A 21,015-nucleotide genomic window follows, 5' to 3' on the forward strand; every position below is an offset into this window, starting at 1 on the left:
TTATATATGTGCATTTTCAAATTGTTTAATTTAGTGTTTTGTATAATTTATTAAATACCCAATCTAACATTTTCAGCAGTGGCATTATTGGCAAATGTTATAAAATATGCGAATCAAAGAGTCTCGTATCATATTATCCATGGTAAAGTCGGAGTCACGAGTTACACTGAATAGAAACAAGCGAGAGCGCCGGTTTAACACACTTAACGCAGTATGCCTCCCCCGCCGCCCCGGATACGAACTCAATGTCATAACAGCGAGCTGACTATATAAGCGAAATATTCACACCACATTTTGTTTCTAAGATTAATAGTTTTTTAATTATTGAAGTACGATGGTATAGACCTTTTTGTTACGATCCACTTTTTAAACCTGGCACCCGTATGTTCCGGCGTGATTTTAAAGACGTTTCACGTCAAGAAGTGTGTTTTATATATAACAGTGTTTTTTGTGGCTAAAACAAGTAAAATAGGGTGAAAACTTGACCTAGCCCCTATATAACCAATATCAGAATTTTGGAACATCCAGCTAAGTCAGCAAAGTGATTGGTGATTGTATTTAAGGTACCTAAATAAAACCCAGGGACTATTTCTTTAGTATGTGATATGATAGTAGTTACTAGATAAAATTGGGTCGATACAACCCCAAAAATCCATTGCACAGTTGGTGGCTCTCACAAGAAGACATAGTACAAATAATTGTAAACAGAAAAGAACAAATAATATTCTGCGGAAATATGTTGATGCACTTCAGCTTCACCATGAACTAACTTTAAGTAAATAAGAATTAAATGTATAAATACTAATTAGTTGAAAGTCTATATTTGATTTAAATAAAAATATGTAAATTTTGTACCACTTCATAATGTCAAATAACCATGATTATTTTTTTGATTATTTGCGCGTTGGCCTCATCGAATATTGCATTCTATGGAACGATGAGTTGTATGAGATATAAGACGACATTGACATAGTTCAGCGAATTAAAAGACAACGGCTCTGAAAGCATTCCACGCAGTACCCGCCGGGGATATAGAGGAAGAGGAAGACCTCCACTGCGTTGGAAGGATCAAGTGGAGAAGGACCTGGCGAAAATAATAGACGACTGGCGCGCTCTTGTTAACACGGCTATAATTTCTCATTAATGAAATTTCTGAATAAAAAGTAATCAAATAAAAAACTATTTTACTTACCATAATATTGTTCCATCAAATAATATATTATTTTAAATAAATAGGAGAGATTTCGTATGGTATGCTATCAAGTATGGATAAAATCGGTAATATATTCCCAAAATCGTCCAACCGGTAGGTACCACATAATGCATATTTTAATACTATTTGCCATAGAATATAATAGTATTGTTTACCTACGGGGCGAATTGTAATCCGGGGACTGTTAATGTTAACTTAAGCAAAAATTGGCAAACAAGGAGAGTTGGTAATGTGGATGGGCGTAATTGAACAACTGCCACGTCCACAAAACGCCATTAATCAAAAACCTATAAAATGTCATAACTAGGCTRTGCCCCCACAGACACTTGTGAACAAAACATTTATTTTAAATAGGAGTGTCTCCGCCCTTTAAATGGTTAAATCTACAGATCTTCCAAACCAAGTTTATACAACAGGATATGCGTCTGGTCGGTCCCCTTACTAATGAACTGCTAATTTTCAGAATTGGAAATTTTTCGTGGTTTGACCCTTACTTAGTATAACGATCAATCATTGCAGTTTTCCGTCCCCAGTAGATTGATAACTAAGCAATGCAACTCGTAACTCTTCGTGGCTTTTCAAATAGGATACGCCGTTTCATGTCCATTAATGACTTATTGCTTGGCTTTATTTGCTTTGTTAGACTGCTTCACTGCAATAGTATGTATGTGGCAGTCAGATGATTGATGGGGAGAACATTTTATTGAATGCAACTTGCTGGTCGAAAAATTGCATTTTTGTGGCTTAAAAGCAAACCAGTAATGATTATCTCCAGTGGCCTATCTAACTGTATTGATAAGAATAAGTTTTTTAGATAGTAGCAAAATTAACTAACAAAGAATTACATTGCCAATTAAAATAAATATAAAGTTTGTGTTAAAGGAAAATTTCATTACAATTTTTTAATTGGAATATCTAAATCTTATAATAAACCAAAATTTCACCATTTCTTTAATTATTCGGCTTTAATAAAAACTTGGAGACGCCGTTTAAAATATTCGAAAGTTTTTAAAAATATTTTACTCGGTATTAATTGACTTTAAATACATTTTAAATACTCACTCAGATAAAAGTGAGCCTCATCGGAGAAGATGATTTTCGTAAAAACCGTTATCGTTTCAATTTGCAACCGCAACCCCTTTCCCAAAATCCAGGTTGTGGTTTGAGATAATCCCAAGTCTTGAGAACGCATCAACAAATTACGATATTCAGCAACACTGGCCTAAACGGTAGCAATAATTTCATTACTTGCGAACATTTATTTGGGTAATAAAATTTAGTAATTTGTAAACGTTGTTCTTGCGTATATATTTCCATGATACAATCGTAAATATTGCTACATACAAAGAAAAATATTACAGATCATGACATATTAAAAAAAAGCCGAAATAACCCTTAGATTTCATATCATTTTATAGGTTTCCGCTTAAAGTACCATACAGGGCACACGTGTGTATTCGATCTGTATGAAATCGTTTCGCAAATACGGGCCATCATTTGGCGTTGATTCTTTAAACAGTGAATATGTGCGACAAGCAAGCGGAAAATTGTTCGCCTGCGATCTTTCCTAGATGGCGATACGAGTAAAAAATCAAACAGTTTCGCCAACATGGATTTGTATGCGCACAAGCCCATTCACGAGTAAATCGCAATACACATACCGACTGTGGCCGTGTATGGCCATTTTGTTGGTGCGACAATGCCCTCGATTCGTTTTAGATGATACATTATACCATAAGGTGGACAAAACTATGATAGTCTGTAGCAACATGTTGCAAGAGTATGAAAACAGCGAGACTAAACCGCAGAAAATTCGAAACAAAATAGTTCATTAAATTTTGCGCAGGATTATTTATGCCAATAACTCTTTTGTTGTTCTATATGTGTATGCCATTATATTATTTTGCGTGTATTGTTTCATTTTGCGAGCTTGCGTTGGACAAAATGACGTCTTAACTAGTTCAGCATTTCCGAAAATAAGTAAGAAATTGAAATCAAGTAAGCGTATAAGTGCTCTAATTAACTTCATTATTTTATTACAGTGAGCAAAAGCAAATTTAAGTGAAATTAACTTATAATTAAATTCCCATCTATGTGCTCCTTAAAGAAGAAGTTGAAAGTGGGAAGTAATTTTTTTCATTTTAATTAAACATAATTGATCAATGATTCTATCACTCGTCTTGAATGTACTCATGTGTAGTTAATGGACCTTATAATTTCGTTATTATGTAGTCTCAACTTTCACATATGAAGTTCAAAGATAATTATGTTAGTAGACACTTTAACAAAATGAAAAGTATTGAAAAATTTATAACTGAAAATATCTAAATTACAAATTCTTTCTGCATGTGTATAAATTCATTGTATATTTAGTTAGCTAATTTTAACTATTGCATTAAACTCAAAATTTTCCTACATGCTTTACTCATATGTGCATTCAGTGCAATATTATCCATAATGAATATCGGAAAAAGCTTTTAATTAAATAAGGTAAACTAATAAAGATTGCTTACATAAACATTAAAATGCACTCAATAAATTAATATTTATAAATTCGTTAAAGCAAATATAAATAATAAATAACTAGTGTTGCTGGCAAGTGAAAAAAAGTGCAAATTGAATAATTCAAATGAGCTTTCATGAATATTAAATTATACGTTTTGGGATGAGTTGAATAAAAGAAGTTTAAAATTATTAAAACCACAAATATCTTTGAACTTGATTTCTTTGATCTCTAATATAATTGTTTGAAGTAATTCCCTTTTCTAAACATTTCCTACTATTAGCTTCTGGGTATTTAACCTTATCACTATTGTTACATTATAAACCATTTCATCAAATTTAGTCCAAAATAACAAACAAAAAAGAAACAAATCTTCATATTTTGTAATACAAATCTTTACTAGTGTCTTTAAAATACATATTTAGGTTACTGAGCATGCCAACGATCCAATTTTCTCTAAACAACATTTTTCGAAGACAAATGACCCTATCATCGCGTAATTTTTTTCTGCTTATTCTGTATATAATTATCACCAAAAATTGAATTTTGGCAGGCTAAAAACAACCAAAACTTTGAGTAAAACTCAATTTCTTTTAGGAACCGTCACTTTTAAAAGTTTTGGAAAATTTAATTTTCAGGTTTCAATCACGGTGATGGTCAGAATCACCACAACAGCAGAGAACCGTTTTTTTTTTTTCATTCCAACAACTGTCGGGTCTACGTAACCGGCACGGACCCGGATTATTTATCCGGTCAAGGACTGTCAATGAATGTCAACTCGGCAGAATTCTGCCGCTACAACAAAAATAACGGAACCTATTTTTGAGCGCCGTCGAAAATCTCGTTTAACTCAAGAAATATTAATTATTTTTCAAATAATATTTTTATGTATTTTTGAAACATATACAAACATATCCTAACAATTTCAATCGAAACAGCAGGTTTTTTTTTTTAACTTCAAAAATTCTGCGAAAATATGTCGATGTTGATGAGAGATGTTGAGATGTTGAGACTGGCTATTTCTTTGATGGCAGCACGACGGTTTTCAGTAACTGTTTCTGGTACTTTATCGATGTTATTGACATCAGGTAGGTACGAAGAATTTCTGTCAGACAACGCACCTAGGCCTTTAGGGGTCTCATTGTGGTACATCACCCATTGTCTCTCCTCTGAACCACTCCGTGTCTGATTAAGCTTATCAGTATACGTAATTATATATTCTCTATTTGCGATTATTTCTCTATACAGAGCCTTGTATTCGCATAGAAGATGTTTTACTGTTTCCTTTTCTTCTGTTTCCTTTTCTTCTACGTTCTGTCAGCTTCTACAACAGTCATTGTATGACGCACCTCCTCCGCTGGCATGTTTTCTAATTTAAACAATGGTACATCCGTATCCCTACTAGATTTCTTATATCATTCCTTTAGAATTTTCATAATCGGCATATGCGGCCCCTGTTCCTTTCATGCTACATTTGCCTGCTTGTAGCGCAAACCAGGCTCAACCGCTAAATGTTGTGTATAACATGGTTGTCGATTAAATATCTACAGATGGCCAGAGGCATGTAAATAACCTCTTTTTAGGAGCCTAATTTTAGGGCTATGCCTGTTCTGGCTAGTTTATCTGATTCAAAGTTATCAAGGATATTACTATGGTCTGGAACCATAGGTTCCATTTTCCATTTCAGGTTTATCGTTTAATATGATGTTAGATCCACTAAAAGATTATTATTCAATTTTCCAATAACATTAACGAAAACCGAGATGATATCAGTCATTTCAACGCCGTCTATCTAACCCCCTTTTCCACTCTTCATAGGAGTTCGAAAATCTGTGGTAGTGGATAGAAACGGGAACTTACTAAGTATCATAGAATGCCCACATTGCAGACAATTTCTTGGGAGGATTTTCTCAGTCTACGAACTGACTTCAATGCCAGTAGCTTACAGAAAAGTCTGCTGACAGCAATTTTAAAATGACGTTTAGTGCCTAACTTGGCGTTGTTCTAAGTGCTTCACTGATGATCTTTGTATTTCTGTTCCATTATTGGCTACAATATACCACATACCTTAAATCATAATCGGTATAACAACTACTGTGTAGAGCCAACAAAGTAGGTAGCTTGCCTTATTTCCGATTGCTAGCCTGTTACCATTTGACAATATCAGCATGACTGAAGTACTGCGTTGAGTAGTAAACAATACCAGCTTTGTCTTGCTAGCAGTTAAGTTGGGCCGCACGATACGGCCCAACGGTGTAGGTCATTTAATACTGTTAAGCGAGGGTAATCGCAATTTACCTCTAACCGAAACTGCCACATCATTACTGTACGCCACAACTTGTACCCCCTTCTCTACCTCATCTACCAATAGCTGATTCGTTGTTAAGATCCAGAGAAGCGGATATAAGCGGATGGACAGATCTGCATATCATTGAAGTCCCCAGCGTTGAAATTGACCTGCTCGTGGCATATAATAATACCCAACGATTATCCTTCTCCCGCCCAACCGACGCGCGGGGCGCAATCCGCGAACGAGCGGAATTAGCCGAGTCATAAAAGGCAAGAGAGTTTCAAGCGTTGCGATCTTAAGCTGCTCAGCTACAGAAACAAAAATTTCAACAGCCAAAATTAAGAATTAGATTAAAGTTTATAATTTTTAAATGTTACTTGTTAAGAGTAGATAAAATATTTTTTTTAATGGTAAAGAGAGAATCTGTTAGATCAAATGTGCTGGAATGAGAATTGAAATCGTGACATATACGGCGGAATGGTTCGTTCAACTCGAAATTTGTTCTAGAAAATTTTAAAAGCAAAGGTTTAAACTGCCTGCTTGAGCGAGCGGGAATGTTAAAATGAATATCAGACAAGAGAGATGGGCTACAGACTGACCCATTGATGAGTTTTACAAGAAATATTATACCAAGCATTTCCCTACGACTAGCGAGTGTAGGGAGATTTATAAGTTTTAAACGGTTAGTGTAAGGGTTAAGATTTAAACTGGAATCCCAATGCAAATGATTTAAGGCAAGAAGTAAAAATTGTTTTCGAACGGACTCTATTTTCTCAGAATGAACTAGATAACAAGGGTTCCATACCACGGAAGCATACTCTAATATAGGCCTCACCAAAGATGTAAAAAGAATTTTCGTGGTAAGCGGATCTCTAAATTCTTTAGACCAACGTTTAACGAAACTTAGAGCACCTTTTGCTTTAAAAACCATGGAAGATGTGTGAAGATTAAAATTGAGTTTGGGGTCCATAGTTACTCCCAAGTCAACAAAACTGCATACTTGCTCCAACTGTAAGTTTTGTATTACGTATGAAGTAGGGTCTACAGATCTACGTGAAAAGCACATCGWTTTACATTTTTTAAGATTCAATGGCAAGTCATTTCTATCAAACCAAGAAACTAGGTTATTTAAGTCTATTTGCAACTGACATCTTTCACTATTTGAGGTGAATGATTTAAAAAGTTTTACATSGTCAGCATATAATAAAACGTTTGAAAACTTAACAACAGATGATATGTCATTAATAAATAACAAGAACAGAATTGGACCAAGATGGCTACCTTGAGGAACATCTGAAGGAACATTAATTATGGCGGAAAGAATATCGTTAAATATGATTTGTTGAATTGTATTACTAAAGCAACCCATTTTAGAAATATTGGTTGAAAACCAAGAAGATCAAGTTTGTTCAAAAGAATTGGGTGGTTTACTTTATCAAAAGCTTTACTAAAATCTGTGTATATAACATCAGTATTCTTATTCTCCCTAAATCCCGTTGATACATGTGATACAAATTCAAGCAAAATAGTTATTGCGGATTTCTCTTTACGAAAACCGTGCTGAAAACAAGAAATTAGTGGAGAGATTCGGAAGGTTATGTCGTCTGTTATAATTGCTTCAAAAAGTTTAGGTATTRCAKACAACTTTGCTATTCCCCTATAGTTTTCAATAGATGACCTAAATCCACTCTTATGCAAAGSAAYTATAAATGACTTTTTCCATATGGATGGAAATAAGCCTTTCATAAGAGATGAATTAAATAGTTTTGTTAGGGGTTDGTATATATATTTGGCACATTTCTTAAGAAAGCACGAGGGAATCATATCTGGGCCGTAATCGTCAATTAATTTTCTGAGAAATTCAGAAATGCGCAGGTTTTCAATCGCGCCTAGGACGGCCCCTGTCTGGATGTTATTAAAAGCGCATATGTCTAAGAAGGCAATTGGATATATGTATTCTTTACTTCCAAAGAGTGGCTTCTGTGGATTATCCTTTGAAATACGCATGGTGGGAAACAGTAATTGGCTTGAAATTGCCATTCACCCAATGTATTTTACTATCTGACGCAATAATCCAATTCGCGGTGTTATCGATACGATTTCAAAAAGATGTCCACGAATTTCTTTTTGCTTTAATTATTTCTGCTTTGCGTGACTTCGAGAGGTTATAAACCTGTCCCACTCCTCTTGCTCTTGGGGTAGTTTGGTTAAATTTAATGGAAGTGTTCTTCAAGAACTTTCAAAACTTCAAAAATACTTAATACAAAGATTTGCGAACTTTTCTAATATAAAGTTTTTCTAGCACCTGAAACCTTCGGTTAGKTGCAATTGAAATTGTTGTTTAAGAAAATCGATTCCCATTTWTTTATTTCGGTATTCCGTTTTAAATTGCTGAATTTATTTTATTTTATTCAATGTTTACATATTTTTTTTACCTTTTTATTAAATTTTAAGTGCATGCTAACTAATTTAAATTATTCTTAACTTTTAGTTGCAGACTTCTTTATATACTTTAACCCCTTATGACTACCAATTGTAGTAATGCACCAGTTTGTACCCCATTTACGAACCTGGTTTGCTTCTCCATTTATCSCAATAATATTACTCTACCTTCATAACATCTTTCACATAATTTTTCAAATTCTAGCTTTTAAATTCTAAAATAAGTGGAAGTACTCATTCACATTCTTACAATTCAACCGTTCGCATGTAGTACGTGTGGCATTACAGCACGTAGGCGAGTGTAAATTGAATACTATGAAATATTCATCGTATTAAGTTGTCAAAACTTGGTCAATTCTGTCAGCAGTATATTTTACACTCTCTACGACTAAAAGGAAATGAATTTCGTGCCAAGCAACAAACGTGTGGTATTTTGGGTATTATTAATTGTGGTGGAGTAATATACATTCACATCAAAGGAGGTATCCGTATTTACAAATTTACATTTCCTATAAAAGTTAAAGTATTCCTTGAGCAAATTTCTTTATAACGTGCTTTGTGATATGATGACGAAAAAGCATTTTCAGGAACTCAAATATTAATGTTGTCGTTGGCTTAATGCCGCCTTTGACAGTGATAATATTGATCATTTACTTTTGTAACTACATATATCCGATTTTCGGCCCATCGTAAGAAAATATGAAAAACATATGTGTCTTTTTGAGCGAATAGGAATGAAACGAGTGAAATATGTACATATCCTCTTTCATAAATAATTTTTTTCGTGATGACGAGACGAGTTGAGTTCTAGATGTCTCTGGTACTCTGTGGGTTTTGGTTTTATAAAAGGCCATATCTGACTATTGTTCCGCATATAATTTAAGCTAGCGAACGTAACTGTCGTATCTATCTAAGAGGGCGTTGTCCTGCAACCACAACCATAGAACTGTTTTATTCAAAAGGAGGTGCAAGTCAAGCGGCATAAGAAATTGACAATCATTTAGCAATATATAATATTATTTGTGCACCGTTAGCCATTTGGTGAACGAATTAGGCTAGTAAAAAATGTATTTGGTTTAACGCCATGCGTAAAAGATATGAATTCGGACAAGTCTATTTCGTAACTGGTTGACGCTCACGAATTTTTCTAGCTGAATCTAGCCGCAAAGTCTCACATATTGACATTATTGATTTCCACCACATGTTAAGTCCAAATAAATGAAATGACCAAGACTTTTCCTTCTCATTACGTCCCAGGTTAATGTATAATAATGAGAGGCATTTTATGAGTAACTTGAGCGGCACGAATTCGTTTGGTGGGAAAAGTGTGAAACTACTTATTTGTCTTACGTCTTGCAATATTCATTTAAATATACTTAATGTGTAGGTACATAGAAGACTGTGCTTCTTATCTGATTAAGATTAAAGAAAAGGTAATTAGAATAAACGTTTGCAATGATTTCTTATTAAAAAACGTAAGGAAGAGGTAAGTTCGGTTCAACCAAACATTTCATACTCCTGCAACTTACAAGAATCAAAGCCAGGGAAATACTTTATGGTGTTAAACGTCAACCTGAGGATCGAAATACATGCATTTTTATACTCTCGCAACAAAGTTGCTAAAGAGAGTATTATAGTTTTGTTCACATAACGGTTGTTTGTAAGTCCTAAAACTAAAAGAGTCAGATATAGGGTTATATATACCAAAGTGATCAGGGTGACGAGTAGAGTTGAAATCCGGATGTCTGTCTGTCCGTCCGTCCGTGCAAGCTTTAACTTGGGTAAAAATTGAGATATGATGATGAAACTTGGTACACGTATTTCTTGGCTCCATAAGAAGGTTAAGTTCGCAGATGGGCAAAATCGGCCCGCTGCCACGCCGACAAAATGGCGGAAACCGAAAACTTATAAAAAGTCATAACTAAGCCGTAAATAAAGATATTAAAATGAAATTTGGCACAAAGGATCGCACTAGGGAGGGGCATATTTGGACGCAATTTTTTTGGAAAAGTGGGCGTGGCCCCTGCCTCTACTAACTTTTTTGTACATATCTCGAAAACTACTATAGCTATGTCAACCAAACTGTATAGAGTCGTTTCTTTTAGGCATTTCCATATACAGTTCAAAAATGGAAGAAGTCGGACAATAACCACGCCCACCTCCCATACAAAGGTTATGTGAAAATCACTAAAAGTGCGTTAACCTACTAACAAAAAACGTCAGAAACACTAAATTTTACGTCGGAAATGGCAGAAGGAAGCTGCATCCTGGCTTTTTTCTTTTAATTGAAAATGGGCGTGGCGTCGCCCACTTATGGACCAAAAATCACATCTCAGGAAGTACTCACTGATTTCAATGAAATTCGGTATATAATATTTTCTTAACACCCTGATGACATGTACCAAATATGGGCGAAATTGGTTCACAACCACGCCTGAAATCTCGATTATCACTTTGTCATGCGAGAGTATAAAATGTTCGGTGACACCCGAACTTAGCCCTTCCTTACTTGTTATATTAGATATATGTGGTCGTGGGGAAGTATGGAAACTTAATACACTTTTTACGCAAGCTTCATTTCTACTCGTATAACATCATTGGCTATTAATTTATATAAACGATTGAAAAAGATTTCCATTTAGCAAATATCTTTGGAATAGGTTAAGTATTTCCTGCCCAAAATATTTCAAAAATTTTCAGCTCGCAGATACTCCTTTCTACACGATACTTTGTGTCTTAATTTTATATTTAACTAGGGAATCCGGCCACGCGTTGCTGTGGTATATATTTTATACTATTATTCGTATAATAAACTATGCATATGCAGATTTAATTGGTATGTAAATACAAATAAATTTCAATGGAAATAATAACGAATTTAAGGTTGTTCTGTAATTGTCTGACTAGGCTGGTAATGTTCGGTTAATACAGTTGTCCGCTTAATAGCTTTTATTTAATAAACATCAACAATGTGCATGGTTAATGGAGATGTCCTTTATAGGGTGTTCATTTAATAGAGCTTTCACTATATTCCTTATTTATGAATTGTTTTTACTATTCTATCTTCTAAGTAGTTTCGAACTGGACACAGTATTATATATAAAGATTATTACCCTTTATAATTTAAGCTTGATGGCGCTTTGTGAGCATGACAATAGATATATATTCCACTCATAAGCAACAAGCGTTAGGTGAACAAAACTATAATACCTTGTAACAGTATGGTGCGATGAGTTGGCGGATACTGCTTTAGGAAAATCAACCATCAAGTTAAGAGGTGGAGCATACGACCAAAAAAAGTTCCCGACGAAAACATCAAAAAAGTTCGAAAAATAATTTTGGGTAAAGAGAAGTTCGAGATAACAGGTGCTCTACAGATATTAACTGAATGTATACATCATATCATTTGCATATATTTTGAGTATGAGAGAGTTCTGTGCAAAGTGGCTGCCGCTCAAGCTCACTTTTTGAACAAAAGCAACGACGAGTCAGACTAGTAGTTACAGATGTTCAAGCGTAATAAATCCGAATTCTTGTCAATGGTATGTAGTTATGGATTAATCATGTTTTAATCATTAGTGAAGGCAATGGCCAAAATCCATGAATTGGTTCGAATTGCTTCCGCATCCACCATATTTTCCAGATCTGGTCCTGTTCTCAAATCTCAAATGAATGCTCACAGTGAAGAAAATTTCGTCGGATATAGAGCTATTGACATTTTCCACATCAACTCATTAACTACTAATACATATATTAAATTTAGCCCCTTCGGTTTAGTTTAGGTCAAACAGTTCTCATTTAGGGATAGTAGAAAGGTAGGTAAGTATGAGTGTCGCCCTTAGGGTTCAAGTAGCACTAATTGTGCTATTCTGATACATTATTGGTAAGATCTTTAAATGTTGCTATCGATCGACGTCGTATCGATAATAGGTGTGCGAGATCTTTTCTCTTTCCCTTTTATTCTAATTGGAATGCTGGATGGTGTCATCGTGTTTGGTGCTGGCGCGTGTGTGTGTGTTAATGCGTACTACTCATTTAGCCATGATTTATTCGGATTTAATTGGTATGTTAATACAAATAAATTTCAATGGAAAAAATAACGAATTTAAGGTTGTTTTCTAAATGCAGTTAGCTCAAGTGATTTCCGTGTCCAAAATTTTTCATGTTCCAGCTTCCTATCTTCTTGTTTCCTATAGCAGAACATGTTGTTCTTTCTTATAAGAAAATATATTATAATATATATTGGTGACTTAATTGCCTGCAACTTCTGGGCATGACGCCCTCTGTATTCCATTTAATTTTCTGATATTATAATCGCTTCTTAACGCTAGCCACCAAACCAATGCTCCATATGTAAGAATTGGTCTAGAGATAGCCATATGCATTCAAATTACTATATTCGATTTTAGGCCGCAGTGATTTTAATATAGTTTTCGTTATCCCTATTATAAGAGTACAGGACCTTCAATTAAAAAATGATTTTTGCCCATTCAAGACTTGGCCGAATAATTAATGTTGATTTCTTGCTGAAGGCGAACTTTCAACTTTACAATTTACTTTCGACGAGGTGCGAGAACTGGTTAGTTGACTTAGCTTGGATAAATTAATTGTCTTGCACAAATTGCGCAAACAAAGTGGAATGGCATTTAGCTGAAGCGTGTCAAAAACTCTTGCGTTGCTCATTATTGCAAATAATATAAGAATAAATGCTTAAACAGAGTGGAGTTTAATGGTTTCATATTCTTTCATTTTTGGACTTCTGCTGCGCAGGATACCAAAGTTTAATGGAAAGTCATGCAAATATAATAGGAAAAGAAATGATTTGATTTTTCTATCCTACTTAATATACTGATATACTATTTTGTGGTTTTTTAAATCTCACGATATGTTTCGACAGATTATAATAGTCTTGTTCCCCTAACTGTCGTTTGCAACACCTAAAACCTATCCCAATATATATAAAGGGCCAATGTGAAGTTTGAATATCTGGCTGTCCTTCCATCTGTTCATCCATCCGCCTGTTCCTGCAAGGAATACATTTGTGATATTTTCATGAAACTTATGCAGGTATTCTAATTAGCAAAACGGTGTTAATTTCTCTGTTTGTATGTACATATATTAGGGTATTTTTTTCTGAACAATTAACTTTTTTTTCAGTCCCGTCACGGAATTTCCTTGGAAATTCCCTAAAAAAATTTCCCGGAAAATTTTAGCCCTTAATATTAACATTAAGAACTAGACCAAGGCCTGTAAAAATTTTCCATAGCAAATACACAACAATAATGAGTTTTTGTCTTTAAATTTCTACAGACAAGAGGTATTTTATGGCATCGCTTTGACTTTAGACACATATTTCTCAGAACTGTTCAGTCTACAAAAGTGCCCAGTTCAACAAAGTCGTAACTCACACCGGCGAGGTAGTACCGGGCTCTAAAGCTGATTTTTCCATGAAATTCGTCTTTTTTGTATTTATCTCGTTATAATTCAAAACAAAACACCCTAATATATATATTTCAGAGACCTTAAATTTCACAGTCAAGATAACTTGAACGGGTTTTAGGAGTCCATGTAAAAATTTAACTGTAATAATTTCACAAAATCATATTTTCTATTAATGAAAACATAAATAAATGCATGTGAACAGATTGACACTTATCAAATTATAGGAAAAATTTAACTTTACAAATTCCTCACTTTATCATAAAAGAAGTATCAATGTGAAATATGTTGCATCAGCTAATACCAGTTTACGCTATCTATTCTATACCAGTATGAAATAACTTCACTTGTATGAAGGAGCAGCGAAAAAGATGAATATTAATATTTTTAATAAATTAAAATAGCTAATATTAGCTTAAAGATTAACTCAGGTCATATAGTTGGCAAAGTACAAAGTTATAGAAAACATGGAAATTCTTTGTAAATATAATATAGGTATGTATAATACCATAAGAAATAATGTAATGATCAGTCAATGGATCACAATTATTTTGATATCTTATTAACTTTTGTATGTATATTATAGGGCGCAGACCCACTTACAGGTTCCAGTTGTGAAATGGAATCGTCAATCAAAGAATCGGATGTTTGGGTTTTTTGTTTAATTAAATACTCTCTTCGTTTCATTAAAATAATTCAAATATTTAACGATTTATTTGGTAAAAAGTCAACCGGAAGTATGAAAATTTTTATATTAGGTATATATAGGACTCACGAATTTCAGTAGCAAATCTCACAAATTTCCTTATATTTTCAGTAAAAAGTCGACAAAAGCATTATTGAACATATTTCGAACATTTTCACGAAATTTAGCTTCTTATAAAATTTTGTAACTTTAAATTTCTATTTCGACTTTTTTAAAAAGCATTTTGTTCGTTGAATCTTTCTTGCACGTCAGACCTTTTCAAGGAAACACCCGGATATACTCTTTCCTGGCACAATATCTAAATTAAAAGGCATATTTTTGTTAATTTACATTATTTCATGTTGTCACTTAGGAGTGAGTAAGTGTTAGTATTTCAATTTGGATTTCCTGATATTAGTATTGTATTTATTAGTCAATTCAAGCAATTGGTGGTTTAAATATATTCGTTCCTTGTTTTAGAAATTATGCAAATGAATTTTCCAATTAAAGCAAAGTAGTTTCACGATTTTGTGTAATTAAATTTCAGAGAATTTCATTTTCCATCTGCACAAATACCATTTCATCATACTAAATCATGCGAGTAAATTTGCAATTTTTGCGCTCAAAAATACTTCGTTTTATTACACTAACAACCCACAGCCCACAGTGTCGTCCACTTTGACGCAAAATGAGGTTTCAATGAATGCAATTACTGCAAAAACCAACAACCCGTAAAAATCAAATGAGTTATTATATGAAATCACCATGTGTGATTCTGAGGTGGGTAGTTCTGTTAAACCGTATAAGCGCATTCATTGCAATTTGGTTTAATTCCGAGTACATGCGTGCATAGTATGAATTGATGTACATATACTTCCTCTTCGTTTTTAGTGGCGTAGACACTTTCTTCCACTTTCTGGTGTACGAATCAAGAACCATTCAGTGTATCGGGTTAAAACTTGACACAAATACTGCCCTTGGCGTGTAACACCTAATAAGTACCACTATAATTTGTTCAAGTCAGACTAATACTATTCAAGCAACAAGACACCGAATGTGTGGATTCCAGTTCCTACTGCGAAGATTTTACCGAAAATATCATCAAACCTGTCAGATATACTATTTCAATTCGAAAAGAGTTTTACGCGGCTTTGATCCTTACAAGAGATAATAATTTTTTAATTGATAATCTTTTCTTAAAGACCGGCAATAATCTGCTTATCAACCTAAATACTTTTTTTTATCACTTTTAGATCCTTGTGATACTGATTTCTCTGTTTCACAACATAATTTCCTAAATGTATTCACATAACAGCGGATATGTCTAACTTAATACTCATATTTTCTCATAGAATCTGTCAAACATAACCGAAGAGACTAACTGTTATAAATTTTTAATATTATAACATTATATAATATTTTTAATATTTTTTGACCTAACGGCTGTTTGTAACACCTAAAACTAATCGTAATAGATATAAAACTTATCTGTATTGTAAGGATAAGGGTTTGGCATTTTAAGAATAATTTCGAGCAAGCGACCGCCTCGGCTGACTTTAATAAATTCAAACTAGGAGACAATTTTCTTAATTTCTTCAAAGGTCTCAATAGCCTCAGGCTTATCTATGTAGACAAGTAACTTTACATAACCCCACCAAAAAATAATATACTCCAAAGTTGGCACGAAAAAGTCACTACTCATGTCTCTATAGGTTGTAACACCATTTCAACTTGTTTGACTAAGTTTTGCTGATAGAAAAGCCATTGGCAGTTATTACAAGTACTTATAACTATGATAATATAGAAATAGAAAAGAGTCACCAGCTCTTTCTTTCTTGCACACATATATTATCATTTGCATTGATTACAACTATATTTCATTTATGCTGATTATTCCATTGGGATTAACTTATATGCGTGTAAGAATGGTATGGTATCTCTCAAGTTTAAAAATAAATTCATAATTTCATTATGTTAAATATATCCTATGTTATTACACCTTAATCACTTATTGTTTTCGTTTGCATTTTGCAAATTTGCTTTTATTTTCTCATGAAGAGTCATATAACTTTTTTCTTTCATGCCACAAATTACGTGTCATTAAAATGCAATACAAATACCGGAAAAGTGTCACTAAAACTTCACCTCGTAAATTGACACTTTTAATCCAATTGCATTTGATCCCAAATATTCTTGTGTTGACTTCATGAACTCATAAAGATATTTTATGTGGCAATCATCCAAGTACAATTGCATTCTCATTTATGTGCTTGAATGTGTGTTTGGGCTGCTCGTAACGATGGCGAAAGTTTTTTGACATAATCGTAAAGGAGTAGAAATTAACAATTTTACCGTCGATATTTATGACAGGGAATGAGCAGAATAAATGTGAAATGTGAGGAGAAAAATTATACATGCGACATTTACTACCAATTTCAGTGCGAAAAGTGTCCGCGATCACACTAACAACGTGTATATGAGTGAATAGCTCTTAATTCAGGAATGTAGGAGTATCTGCAATATTTTGCTTGCGACAACTTCACATGAAGTTAAGGCTCCTGGTTTCGCTTTTCGTTTTCGTCACAAAAGCCAACAATTAAACAAACAATGCTGTAGACCACTTGGCTTCAGACTAAACTCTCTAACTATATACTGAGATAGAGTTTCTGAGGGACTTTCAAAAAAACGCAGATAAGTAAAAACTATTACGTGTTCTTCAAATTAATATGCAAATAATAAGCCTTAACGTTTTTATGTTACATAGCTATATTAATCTAGGCACCGCTAATGACATACGAAGAAGAAGTCAGCTCTTAGACTGAGAGCAATCTTCCCTATCAGACGCCAATAAGAAGAGTCGTTGTTTGATGCCGTTTAAACTAAACCACGGATTTTCGAAATCCTATAAAATTTAATTTAAAATCGGTCCCCAACATCCATTTCTCTTCCAGAGAAGAGTTGGGGAATGGAGATATGGGCAAGGACGCAAGGATATGTGTATATACCGATAGGTTCAAACTAAATAATCCAGTGGGAGGACTACATACCAAAATGGCCATCCGTCTACCCCACTACTGAAGGCAAGCCTTCTTGTTCTGAGAAGGAGTGTGAATTTAAATTATGCGCTGTGATATTCATACTCTGAACAGGGTATATTGAGTTTGCCAAGAAGTTTCTAACACGCAGAAGGAAGACCCTCGGAGACCCAAGTATATTTATTAAAATGGTCAGTATGTTGAGCTGAGTCGATTTAGCCATGTCGTCGTCTGTCTGTCCGTCTGGGTGTATATTATATATATGTACGTTTTGAAATTTTGCAAACGTTATTTTCTCTTCAAGAAGCTGCTCATTTGTAGAAACTGACGATATCGGACCACTATAACATATAGCTGCATTATATGGAAAACTTTCACTTTGACAATGTATCTTCACAAAAGTGAGCACGGGTTATTTTCAAAGATAATAATGTAATATACGAAGAAATTGTTCATATCGGTTTACTATAGCATATAGCTGCCATATACACCGAACGATCGGAATCAAGGGCTTGTCAGGAAAACTTTTACATTTGACGTGGTATCTTCACGAGATTTTACAAGGATTAATTCTTAAGGTAATAATATAATCTCCGAAAAAATTGTTCAGATCGGATAGCTTCCATACAATCTGAACACATAGTTACTAAAACAAATGCTGCTGTGAAGGGTATATTTGCTTCGGAGCAGCCCAACTTAACGTTTTTTCTAGAGGACTGTATTAAGATAAACCCATATGAACGATTACAACTTCTTTCGAATATGTTTATCAAATTGAAAACGTTTAATAATATTTTTTATAAGGGTTGTTTTATAAACTGGAACTACAGTCATCGTTACTAGAATAATATCATCTTCTCGGTCGACGGCAATGGCTTAAGTATTCTCACTTAAAAAAATGCTAAAAATGTCGCGAAAGCCGTGAAAGTGAATTCTACAAAGTCTTGCAACTACAGGCAAGCAAGTCTGAGTACCCTTGCCTTTTTCGTTCCTCACAGTTATGGATATTGGTATGTACGAGTACTCTTCTCTTTCCTCTTTCGTATGTTCTGACATAATGAATGCTGTCAGAAAAGCAAGGGAAATGGAAAATATATATTTAAACAGATTGTAATAAGATATTCGACAATTTTACTCGTAACAAGTTCGTAAATGATTAAAAAGTCAACCTAGTTAACTCAAATGAGGTATATGTAATGTGATATAAGCTAATTCAAAGAGTCAAAATTTGATATATTGAGTATATGTGGTCATATAATTCCATTTGAACCACGGTCTAGACTGAATTGCATCATCAAAACACATTGTGTCATGACATAATGTCACCTCATATCGTCATCGTCATGATTTTTATGTATGTACTAGCTGACCCCGCAGCCGTTGTCCTGCGTTAAATTGTGTGTTTTGAAATGAAAAGAAAGTTAAGTTTATCATTAAATTTTTTTTTGTTTTTTTTTTTTAATGTAACACAGCTTGTTAAATAACATTTTTTGGTTTCTATTCCGGTGTACAGAAAAGATGGTTTTCCATTTCGTGAGCACGTCACGTATATCCGGCCGCGTGAAAAACATAGCATTTCCAAATTTATGCTATACACTATGCGACTATCCTTATGTCCTGTTGATTGTCATCTCAATTTCAATTTTCACTGAAAACGGAATACATTTGAACTTAAATGACAAATCGTTGGAACTCAAAGGAGTTCGTAGAATCAAGCATTCTGCTCCCTTGTATTCGAAAGGTGCGTCACAATCAGTTGGGTTCCATTACACAGTTTCGGACAGATCCAACTTTGAGACGCAAATGATGCGGTGGCATTCCAAGAATCTCAAAAGAATTTAGAAATTCCACTGGATATGTCACGGTGTCGTTGTCATTGTCAATGTCATTGAATCTTCCAGTTTAAGTCAACAACATCGGCATTGTTGGCAGCTGACATTACGCATGCCCTTAAGGAATCGTACCTACGATTGGCCAATGTCCGAACATTCGTGATGAGCTCATCTTTCGTGAATTGATAAAGGGCGGATGGAATTGATATAAAACCACCGGAAGTATCAAGCTGAATTGACCCATTTTCAATTCTTAGCGAAGATGATGTAAAATGTCTTCGGCAAGTCCTTTTTGTTCGCACCCCATAATTGACGCGGATTTGAAGGCTGAATGATTATCGCAAAAAGTGTGCAAACTACATTTGCATTGCAGTTATTAACATGTTTCAGCAATTGTAATTGCTGGCTTATTTCTCCAAAACTTGCACTCACCGTACCATTCACAGTACGCAATGACTCAAATGAAGCTGAACTCCGTACTTTAATCAATAACAACCGAAGGTAGAAGTTAGTTGGTAGTTGGCCTTGCTTTCTGCATAACCATTTCCTTGACGATGCATTCCATGTATTAGATCATACTGAGACATTTCCGAATAGAGCAATGTTCTCGAAAACGGTTCACTGACGAAAGTGGAAAAAAAAACCTGTAAATATTAATTTTGTTGCTGGCGGTGTTTCCACTGGCTATAATGTATTCTAAAGGTTGAAATACACTCTTTGGCCATCCTCCGAATTAACTGCGAGACGCACAACAGTCGAAAAACGTTCATGACGTAATCACAAACGTATTTGATTGATTACACCAAACTGCAAGTACTCAACATTGTTATGAGTTTTGAATGTGAATTAGGCAATAATGGTGAATATAGTACGATCCCTGTGTTGTCAATTTCGATATTCACTCTTCTAAATCGAATGCTAAATGTTCTGCCATTGTCGTTTGATGAGCGACGCCGATAAAGTTGATATCCATCATTTTAAGTTTGTGTTTCCGAAAGAAAAGCAATTAGATAGTGTTTCATGCATATATTGTCAGACATACAACTCGAAGTGGAATTATGGTGTCCGCAAGGTCCATGCATCTTTTTTTTTCAACAGAATACATCCAACGTCTAACAGCACCATATATGTTGCTTCACGAAAAAGTCCATCAAACATCGCAGCTGTTATTTGAAAAGTCGTGCTGTCACATCGTGACGATCGCTTGCTGATTGACCGCGATCCATAATCCCACATGTATGTCATCGCATCCTGGGAGTACTCATATAGTTCATGTGTCTTGGGCTGCCATTCGTTGATGCCAAAAAGAACGGCCACCGATATTAGCGACCTCTTCGTGGCTTCGTAACAAATTTTAATCTGTAATTGATCACTTTATGTGAAATACATTGAATATTACAAATTTTTATCCCTCAATTTATATTTTCTTGTACTTTTTTGAACTTCTGCTGTATTGGTAGTCAGGATTATCACGTAAACATATCCAGCAATAGTCTGCCAGCATGCTAGGAGTCCATTTGCCTTGATACCTTTTCTCCATACTCAATATGTCTTGGTGAAATCTCTCCCCATGTTC

General features: G+C 34.4%; 1 protein-coding gene across 1 annotated transcript in view; it reads left to right on the forward strand.

The window, feature by feature from the left end:
- Positions 1-1,248: 1,248 nt before the first annotated feature.
- The window catches only part of LOC108971093, a 37,602-nt gene continuing 17,835 nt past the window's right edge, over positions 1,249-21,015 (forward strand). The window contains exon 1 of the mRNA XM_018936922.1: positions 1,249-1,306. The gene's annotated coding sequence lies outside the window, so the exon portion shown is untranslated. The remainder of the gene's footprint in view (positions 1,307-21,015) is intronic.

The sequence above is a fragment of the Bactrocera latifrons genome, unplaced genomic scaffold, assembly GCF_001853355.1.
Source record: "Bactrocera latifrons isolate USDA-ARS-PBARC rearing strain unplaced genomic scaffold, ASM185335v1 scaffold_321, whole genome shotgun sequence".
Taxonomy (NCBI): Eukaryota; Metazoa; Arthropoda; class Insecta; order Diptera; family Tephritidae; genus Bactrocera; species Bactrocera latifrons.